This window comes from Oreochromis niloticus, linkage group LG2 (genome assembly GCF_001858045.2).
Source record: "Oreochromis niloticus isolate F11D_XX linkage group LG2, O_niloticus_UMD_NMBU, whole genome shotgun sequence".
Taxonomy (NCBI): domain Eukaryota; kingdom Metazoa; phylum Chordata; class Actinopteri; order Cichliformes; family Cichlidae; genus Oreochromis; species Oreochromis niloticus.
Genome location: NC_031966.2, coordinates 4,978,836 through 4,990,089, shown reverse-complemented (window position 1 = coordinate 4,990,089; position 11,254 = coordinate 4,978,836).

Sequence of the window (11,254 nt, the reverse complement as noted above, 5' to 3'; positions counted from 1 at the left end):
TGAAAATTTCAGGCTTTTATTTTTAATAGTGTTTGCAATATTAGATTTTAGTGTGCAAGTAAAACGCCGGAAGAAAATCAACAGACCGTTTTCAAAAAAAAAAAAAATCTTTGATTTAGGAAGATAGAATTTCATAGCACTCATATATAGATATTTGTTCAAACTTTTACAATAAAATATGTATGCAAATTAGATATGGACGAGCAAAAAAAAAGTTGATGGATGGGATGACCCTACAGTCATTGATGCAAACTGCTGTGAAGTTCAGCAGTGTGTTCCTGATAAAATAGATACTGGAACACTTGACTTCAGTGATTTAAGTGCTACTGAAGGATAACATTTTCAGCTTTATTATTAAGTGTTAAAGCACAGCATGGTACGTTTGCTATAACATTTAATTCTAACATTTAAGTCAATTGCAACCTTTGTGGATATGTGCAAGCCTTCTTTTTACTCTAGATAAAGTAGACTCGTCAGTGTGTGTGTGTGTGTGTGTGTGTGTGTGTGTGTGTGTGTGTTGGAACAGTTATTTACTTCCCTGCTGAGTCTGTAACAATACTGATGGTTATCAGTTTAATTGAGTGGCATAAGAGAAGGTGTTACGTCTCATTTTGCTCTGTTCTTTAAACAGACTTGTCTTTGTGTTTTATTTGGCTTCAGCAAGTTTACGCTCTCATTCACCACAAGTGCCAGCAGTGCTACTGATTCTGGTTTTAACCAGTAGAAGTCCTTTGTCTGTTTTCGAGACCCCAATCCACTTACTTCCTCCGAGTTCACTTTTAAGCTAAAGAGAAAAACTGTTTCATTTTGTCTTTAACCCTGCTCTGATGCCTTTTCTCTATTCCCTGCAGCAAATTTTGTTGTGGCAGATCAGCAGTTTTTATTTGTCATTTATTATGTCAACAGACATAATCCTTTACCTATACATGGAATACAAATATTCATCGGGTCATTTGTACTGATTTATTGTTGTGGAGTTTAAAGCCAAAGCCTAGCTGGTAATCAGCACCTTGGACAGCACCCATGGTGACAGTGCTGAAACCACAGGCTACTTTTAAAAGATGGAGGCAGCCAGTGCAATGTCTCCCATTGGAAGGAAGCATGTTGAACGACTCTGAATTTAAAAATCAACTCTGAGATCTGCAACTCTCAGTTCCCAGCTCCCAAACAGCTGATCCTAGTTCAGTCAACTCTGAGTATGTTCAGCCTAAGTTAAGTGCATGCATGTGATACTAAGTCATCATTAATTGAGCTCCAATACCACAAATCACTATAGTAACAGATAAATAAAGAGCACATTCTCCGCTGGGCCAAACAACATGAATTAGTGTGGACCATAATGTTTATCTTAAAAAATGTGAAGAAAGAAAAGAGCTATTTTAATCCGCGTGTGTCATTCTGTTGGCGGCTGGAAAAAGAGGCTCTCTGGAATCTGAACTGAATTGAAAGCCTTTATTATCATTATACACAGTATAAAGAGATTTAAAACAGCTCTATAAAGGTGCACATGTGCTTAGCACATTATAAAAAACTATACAATAATATAACTTTACACATAATATAAATACACAGTACGGGGTGACAGAGACAGACAACCAGAGAATGATGACACAGTCGGTCAGTTCAGATATTTCAGTGCAAATTACTTTTGTGCAAGTTTGAGTTGAGTATGGTGATAGCTTTGGGGAGGAAGCTGTCCCTGAGTCTGTTTGTTCTGGCCCGTATGGATCTGAAGCGCCTGCCAGAGGGCAGTAGGTTAAAAAGATGGTAGATGGAATCTCAGCTAATGGCAAGGGCCACAATGACAGGTGGAGCACTGACTGGAGTATCTGATGGTGGCTTTTAGCAAGTCAAAATTTGAAAAGAACTAGGATGTAGCCCACAGACAACACATGTAGTTCCAGATGAAACGGCATGAGAAGTCAGCAAGGGCTAGTTTCTAACAGGTGAACTGGGCAAGTAATGATAATAATAATAATAATAATAATAATAATAATAATAATAATAATAATAATAATAATAAAACTAGCCCAGAGACATTTTAAATAAGGATTACAGATCATGATGGGTCAAGATAAGCCATGATAAACAGATCCAAAATGGATCAGTTTGGATTCATCATGCTGTGGAATTGAACACTGACCAGAACACAGTTTGCTGATCCATCATGGAGCCTCTCATATGCTACCTTCAAGTGGTTTTGGTTCTGGGTATCACTAAAATCCAAAACTGTTTAGAGAACTCAAAAAGAGGTCAAGTAAACCAAAACCCAACCAAGGCTAACTTAACATAACTAACCTGTTTACCTCTTAACACACACGGCTACCCTACCAGACACAAAAAGAGGATGCTTCCACAAACAATATATACATCTAGAAACTCTAATATGACATAAGTTAAAAAACAACTTGATAAACTAAGATCAGCTTATTATATAAAGATACAAATATTATTCCCCAAAAAGAAAAAACATCCCATCCATTCTCTTTCACTTACCCTAATCAGGGTCATGAGGAATGGAGCCTCTCCCAGCTAGTGTTAGGATCCCTGGGTCATCGACCCAGTGGGTTATGTTTTGGTTCTTTGAGTTTGTTATTTCATTATATTCTTGTTTTGCTTTTTGGGTTTTTGGATTATTCTTAGTTTAGGTTCTCTGGGTGGGTTCTGTTAGAGTTTTAGTGTTCTGGTTTTCTGTCTGTGATTCTGAGTTGCTGTCTCCCCTGTTTGCTGTATCCCCACGTCCAGTCAGTGTCTGTGTCTGCCCTGGTCCCACGTCTTTGTTCCCTTTGTTATTATGCCTGCCTGTGAGTCTGTGTTATGTTTCCTGTTTTACTTTGAAAGTCCATGTCTCATGTTAGTGTATCTGGTTTTGCTCTCCTTGTCTCGTTAGTCCTGATTTGCCCCAGCTGTGTTTCCCTCCTGTTGCCCATTCCCTGATTGCTCCCTCTGTGTATTTAAGCCCTGTGTTTTCCTGTGCTCTCTGTCGCGATCTACCGTTTACCTAGCTGTGTGTTCTGTCAGTTCTCTGGTTTAAGTTTATTTTGATTTTCCCAGGTATGTTTTGTTACCCTCTTTGAGTTCAGCATTAAAGCTGTTTTGAGTTCACCTTTTTGTCTCCGGAGTCTGCACTTTGGGTCCTTTTCCTGTCTGCACACAGCCTACACCTAACAGCTAGGGTGAGAGGCAGGGTACACTCTAGACTGGTCACCAGTCAGAGGCAGGGGTAACACAGAGAGACAGACAATCATTCACACTCACACGTATGGGCAATTTAGAATCACCAACTAACCCCAGTAAAAAACAAATTATTTTACAAATATTGAATTCTTCTGCTTTCTTCTTACATGTACAGGGAGTGCAGAATTATTAGGCAAATGAGTATTTTGTCCACATCATCCTCTTCATGCATGTTGTCTCACTCCAAGCTGTATAGGCTCGAAAGCCTACTACCAATTAAGCATATTAGGTGATGTGCATCTCTGTAATGAGAAGGGGTGTGGTCTAATGACATCAACACCCTGTATCAGGTGTGCATAATTATTAGGCAACTTCCTTTCCTTTGGCAAAATGGGTCAAAAGAAGGACTTGACAGGCTCAGAAAAGTCAAAAATAGTGAGATATCTTGCAGAGGGATGCAGCAGTCTTAAAATTGCAAAGCTTCTGAAGCGTGATCATCGAACAATCAAGCGTTTCATTCAAAATAGTCAACAGGGTCGCAAGAAGCGTGTGGAAAAACCAAGGCGCAAAATAACTGCCCATGAACTGAGAAAAGTCAAGCGTGCAGCTGCCAAGATGCCACTTGCCACCAGTTTGGCCATATTTCAGAGCTGCAACATCACTGGAGTGCCCAAAAGCACAAGGTGTGCAATACTCAGAGACATGGCCAAGGTAAGAAAGGCTGAAAGACGACCACCACTGAACAAGACACACAAGCTGAAACGTCAAGACTGGGCCAAGAAATATCTCAAGACTGATTTTTCTAAGGTTTTATGGACTGATGAAATGAGAGTGAGTCTTGATGGGCCAGATGGATGGGCCCGTGGCTGGATTGGTAAAGGGCAGAGAGCTCCAGTCCGACTCAGACGCCAGCAAGGTGGAGGTGGAGTACTGGTTTGGGCTGGTATCATCAAAGATGAGCTTGTGGGGCCTTTTCGGGTTGAGGATGGAGTCAAGCTCAACTCCCAGTCCTACTGCCAGTTTCTGGAAGACACCTTCTTCAAGCAGTGGTACAGGAAGAAGTCTGCATCCTTCAAGAAAAACATGATTTTCATGCAGGACAATGCTCCATCACACGCGTCCAAGTACTCCACAGCGTGGCTGGCAAGAAAGGGTATAAAAGAAGAAAAACTAATGACATGGCCTCCTTGTTCACCTGATCTGAACCCCATTGAGAACCTGTGGTCCATCATCAAATGTGAGATTTACAAGGAGGGAAAACAGTACACCTCTCTGAACAGTGTCTGGGAGGCTGTGGTTGCTGCTGCACGCAATGTTGATGGTGAACAGATCAAAACACTGACAGAATCCATGGATGGCAGGCTTTTGAGTGTCCTTGCAAAGAAAGGTGGCTATATTGGTCGCTGATTTGTTTTTGTTTTGTTTTTGAATGTCAGAAATGTATATTTGTGAATGTGGAGATGTTATATTGGTTTCACTGGTAAAAATAAATAATTGAAATGGGTATATATTTGTTTTTTGTTAAGTTGCCTAATAATTATGCACAGTAATAGTCACCTGCACACACAGATATCCCCCTAAAATAGCTAAAACTAAAAACAAACTAAAAACTACTTCCAAAAACATTCAGCTTTGATATTAATGAGTTTTTTGGGTTCATTGAGAACATGGTTGTTGTTCAATAATAAAATTATTCCTCAAAAATACAACTTGCCTAATAATTCTGCACTCCCTGTATAAAAGGTCCTTTCACTCAGTTAACTGGCTCTTTGGAGCTCGGGGGAAACACAGGTAAGTATTATTAGCATAAGACAGAACTGTTTGCTAAAAGCATGCACCAATATTATAATAAATATATATAAAGTCATGATTGTGTATCATCTTATTTAAATGAAAACTAACTCGCTAAAGTAATAAATAAAAATACTAAAACTCACACTCTGGCCTATGACTGATCACTGATTAGCATGTTATGTGTCTGAAGTTTTAAGCAGATAGGTTTATTTAAACAGTGCTACAGTACGGTACCGTAGTCAAAATATTTGTTTTCTTTTGTTTTGTTGCTTTAGGTATTATTGTGGGGTCTTTGCCATGAAATATTAAGCTCCTTGAGGCAACTGTTGTTGTGATTTGGCGCTATATGAATTGAATAGAGCACTGAGCTCTCTCTGTCTTTTGTGCTAGTCATCAAATGGGGCCTCACAGCATTAACAAGAACAACAGATAAAATGATTCTGTCGTTTTTTCAGTTGGCATTATTACTGGATCAGAAACTTGCATTGGTAAGCACATACTAGCTGAGGGTTTCCAGTCTTTGGCTCAGTGTCACATGGGTGGGTATTGTTGTTTTTTGTTTGGTGTTTTTGTTTTTGTTTTTGAATGAACGTGATAGTTGTTTACAGTTACCAGCCTGACAACTAGAAACTGCTGCTCGGTTAGCATTTTATTCTCCTTTAACATTCAGAGTTGTTACCACATAATAAAACGAGGATTTCAAAATGTGTATGGAGTTTATATCACTTGGTGTTATAATTGTCAGAGAATCTGACTTAATTATCCAAGCTGCAGCTCATCGGATTGGAACATCTTGTCCTAATAATGAGTAGTGGAAGTGTTTCTCACACTGTGATTGGATGTGACAGGAACAAGACAGCTGATGACAATGGAGGCAGTAAGTGAGCAGACACGAAATAGAAATTAGGAATGTTTTTTGTGAAGAGCACATTTGGTCCTACATTTCAAAGTACTAATTAGTATTGAAAAAGCATGCATCCTGCTAGGATCTCAAAGCAGAATGCATGTTTTCAGAAGGAAATGTGAGGAAATATTACATTCAGAGCAACATTGTGTGTTTTATCACATACATAATGTGACAACTTCCTCAAACTGGTCGTTTTAACTTCCGTGTTCTTACCTGGACATGACGACAAGATTAACAGAATCTGCTTGTGCTCACAGAAGAAACTTCAACTATGTAAATCAGCACCATCAGCACCAACACCCTTTAAAATTTCCAAAAATGACCTGGCAGAAAAAGACAGTGAGAAAGAAAAATACAGTAAAAGCCTTGTGAATATCTAGGTTAACATCTAGATTTTCCTTTAAAAAACTAGACTGGTTCCTGTATACAGACAAACTACCAAAAGGGGCAAAATCACAGTTTCTGTTGAGAAAGCTAAGATCGCTTGACATCTGCAGTAAGTTGTTGAACATGTTCTGTCAGTCTGTGGTAGCAAGTGTGCTGTTCTGTGCTGCAGTCTGCTCGGGAGACAGCATCAGAAACGAGGATGCAAGGAGACTGGACAAGCTAGTGAGGAAAGCTGGCTCTGTAATTGGAGCCAGACTGCTGGTGAAAAGATGCACATCAAAAATTTAATGTGCATTTTGCACAGATTCACTCTGTGCAAAATGTATTTTATTGCTATGAAACAAAAGTGATGAAATGAAAGTCTTGAAACAAAATATATATCATAGATTGCACATGAAAAAGGTCACTGTGATGTATGTTTAGCAGTCCATAGATGATGTGTGGGTGGATCAGACAGACATAGGTGGCTGCTGATATGTGCTGAATAAAATAAATAAATAAAGCCTGTTCCACTCCGCAAGCAAAAACCTAAATGGACGGTTTCTTATATAGTGCTTTTCTACTCAAAGGAAAGTCGTATATGCATTAACAGTCCAGAGGTCCAATTTAGAGAGACAGATTGTGTCGGTACCCACCACTGATGTCCCAAAAGGACTTCAAATTTTCCTTTTAGAAGAAGCCTCAAATAAGTGATGACTTTGATGACCTAGAAAGGATCCCATCATTGCTGCAATGAGCACGGGCTGCTTTGGAGAGCTTCCATTATTTAGTGAGCTGCTCTTTCCTCTTTTAACTTCCTATGCAGTGAATGGTACCATTGTCATTTGCCTTTTGTCTTCTTTTTCCCATAGTTCATACTCTTCTATATCTCCTCTCTGTTTAACTTTCCATAGCTATCTGGCCCAAGTTAACAGCTTGCAAAAGCATGCAAAAGCAGTCTTGTACAAAGACCAGTTTTGGTGTCTATCGATGATTGCCCTTTATAAACGTTTTGAATGTTTCTTTTTAATCATTGGATTTTATTAAGGCTTAAAAGCATAGCTGTGTGGCCTCTTTGATTGACAAATGTGCTGACAGAGGGAGCTGTAGCTGTATCCTGTCTGCTATCTGTTACACAACTGGACTTTTTAACTATGTTTGTGCTGTTGGTGCCTTTGGAGCATTTTAATGGGGCTATTTGACAAATATTGCCTTGAGGTACAGACCATCCAAGAGCTTTGGAGTTTCACTTTTTATTTGTCATTTAATTTTATTTTTGCTTGATTTTATTAATCTGCCACTCAGTACTAATAGCAGACTATGCAGCGGATGTGTTTGAAGTACTTGATGTGTTTCTGGACAACTTAGAACTCTCCTTTACTGAAAAAAATGTTTGTCATTATGAACATCTCAGTGCAGAAAGATTGAGATAAGATATTTCAATAACGGGTAATTCCATATCTTCACAGTCTGGTTCTGAACTCGGTTCTGCAAGATGGCAACTCTTACCCCCACAGAGTGAGTTTATCAGAGTCTACCTAAGAAATTTGGGAGAGGAGGATAGATTGGCCTGCCTGCAGTCCTTACCTCAACCCCTCTGAACACCTGTGGGATCCATTTGGGTATGCTTTTTAGCCAGAGTGACCAACACAACCACAGTGGCTGATTTGCAACAAATGCTAGTTGAAGGATGGGATGCCATCCTTCAACCACAGCTTGTGACAAGCTGGTGACCAGCACGAGTATGAGGTGCCAGGCTGTTGGGGTTCAATTCAATTTGATTTTATTTATACAGCGCCAAATCACAACAACAGTCTCCTCGGGTAGACCCTACAATAATACATACAGCCAAAAACCCAACAATCATATGACCCCCTATAAGCAAGCACTTTGGAGACAGTGGGAAGGAAAAACTCCCTTTTAACAGGAAGAAACCTCCGGCAGAACCAGGCTCAGGGAGGGGCGGGGCCATCTGCTGCGACCGGTTGGGGGTTGTGGTTGTGTATGCTACTGAGGCCTCTGTCTGTTCAATGAATAAATTGTTGAGCTGCAAATGTGCCTTTTTAATTCACACTTCAGTCATCCAATCTAATGACAACAAAAGAGTCAACAGCAGAATAAGCTGTTTGTCATTATCAGAGGAGATTTTCATGGGCACAACCCACATACTCAACTCAACCCATCAATGCATTTTCCTTAGAAATGCTGGACCATGGCAAATAAACAAGACCAAATGCAGATTCCCTTACATTTTGTACTGTGTGTAATATATAATGCTTAAATATAACAAAATAAAGAAATAACAAATAACAAATAACATTCATGCAGAATCCTGAAAAAAAATGCTACACTTACAAGTGCATATAAATTCTTCTCACAGTGATCCTGCAACAACGTGTCCTTCATTAGCTGAAGGACTGTGAAGGGACTCTGGTGAAGAGAAGGTTTCCCTCTGTGTCCTTATAAATGTTGTCAAGTGGCCAGCTATGACCTGATTAGCTGGCCAAGGTGTGTGTGTGTGTGTGTGTGTGTGTGTGTGTGTGTGTGTGTGTGCATGTCCTCCCAGCAGTAAAGCGCATTTTATTGGAGTTAACACTAAGGTCAAATAAAGCAGATTTATTTCTATGGATTACTAGCACTCTGCTAGCCAGTCCATAAAACAGAAACCAATCACTGACACACACACACTCACTCACACGAAGGACTGTGCGGCAGAGATATCATTGCTACTGTGTGAAAGAGCCACTATGAGAATAAAGTGTTATGTTTAGCCATTTTAGCCCTGAAGACCCACAAAGACCTTAAAGCGATTCCAGCTTTTTAAAGCAGGACAGCCTCTCTCATCACCTCACAACCTTTTCATTTTTACTCTTCTGCTAGTACACACTGTCAGTGTTTTGTGCAGAAATCCATTCACAAGTCATTTTCATGGCTTTTTTTTATGTGTTACTTCATTACAGTGCAACACTGTGGACACTGGAGTTGGATGTTTGCTGAAATATGATGATTGGGGTAGAATCATATGTTTAATAACCACTTATCGCTAAAGACTTCAGATTTTCTGAGAGAGGTAGGTTGCAACAAACCAAGTGACACAAAATGAATATGGGACATGTCCATTTTCAGGTCAGGAACTAAGTAGGATTGCTGTATAGCAGCTGTGCAGCTGTGATGAATGATTAATTGATTATCAATTAAGAGCTGCAAAAATGGTACTTCTAAACTTTGAGTTGCATCAGCTTCTAGATTTTTCTTTCTTTGTCAAGAGCACGCTAGCTCATAAAAATTGATCTGCTGGTCATCTATGCATGTGCATAGTGCTGGTCAGCAGTTTGAATGTCTTTGTTATACCAAGCACAACCACAAAAAGCCTCGTACCCAGAGACTAGAAATATTAATGGGACTAGGAACAAAAGCCTTGAGGCCATCCTAGTGGGTTTGTACATTAAGAGACAACCTTTTTTGTGATCTTGTAAAAGAAAAGCTGTCTCGGACATCGTGGACATCTGGCATGCTATGTAGGGAAATGATGGACTATTCAAGCCACGACTGTGATCTTATTAATCTAATTTAGCAAGCGTGCTTTTCGACAAATATGGAGACTCCATGGTTAAGAGAATGTGAAGGCAAAGTATGGATACTGTTAAAAAGTCTTGATCACTGAGCCAAAGTTACTTATGCCATGTTCATGCTACATGAAATATATGATAGAAATCCAAGAGAAGCTCAGTAGGTTTTATTTTCAGTCATCTCGCCACCTTCTGGTTTCATTCTTTGCTACAGTACCAGAGCTTTTTCACTTAAATATTAAATAACATTGTTTTAGGACTGGTTATTAACAGACAGTGTGTTATAGTGCACAGTATTTATTTCAAAGGCAGACAGTGTCTTTGGCTAAACTAACTGCTTGAGAACACACACAGAGAGAGAGAGAGAGAGAGAGAGAGAGAGATCACTGAGCTGTGACTTCCACCAATAAAAACTCATCTGGCCCCACAGCTTCACTCCAGCCGTGGGGTTTCCACAGGGATCACTAAAATGACCTTCAGTCGGGTGGGAAAGCAAGGGTGAAGTCACCCTTCTGTCAATCTGAATCTGCCTGTCAGTCCATTCATCCATACTTTGAAATGATTTAATTTAAAAAACGTTTCAGAAATGACAACATGACAAACCTACAGAATAATGAGCAATATGATATGAATAACATGAATGTAGTTTTTTTTAAATTCACCAGAACTGAATTTTTTGGAGTCGCTGATTTCAGTCTTGGTTACGTTTCTTCAGCATCAACATGTCACAAATAATGCTGAGTTTCACAACTGACTCAGTTTGAAAAAATAACATCCACTGTGTTATTTTCCATCCGTCATGACTTTTTTAGATTTTTGATAGAATAAGCCAGCCAGAGGAGTCAGAGCTTACACTGTGAGCACAGCAAACATCCAAACCTGCCCATAAGGCCTCTGGATGAATATATAGATCACTAGAAGAGTGCTTTTATTGTGAAAGGACAAATACAATTAAACCTCTAACAGTTGATTCCTGTGGGTTTATAGATAGTTTTATACCATCAGGGATAAGAAGATTCCCCAAGAGTTTCACTACAAACATGCAAGATTATAGGCAAATATATGTTTGCTTGTTTGGATTTCTTTGTTATGTTTTGTTTATTTATTTAAAAGCTAAACATATCTTTCTTTCTGCTAAAAACTCCCAGTTTGAAGTCTCAGACTAAAGCCAAGATAACCAGGTAGATATAATCATTATTGTTTTCTCAGTATGCCTCATGACTCTGAACTTAATATATAAAGTGAGGAGAGGAAAAAAACCCAAACCCAGTCACGTCCTTAATCTACTTGGACTCTGTCATCACTCTTCTCTTTTTTCTAAACGATAATATACATACATATATATGTGTGTGTGTGTATATATATATTAGATTAGAAAGATAGAGATATATGATAGATATGTACATTCTTGCATTTTTTGCAGAAGTATGGTGTGTGTGTG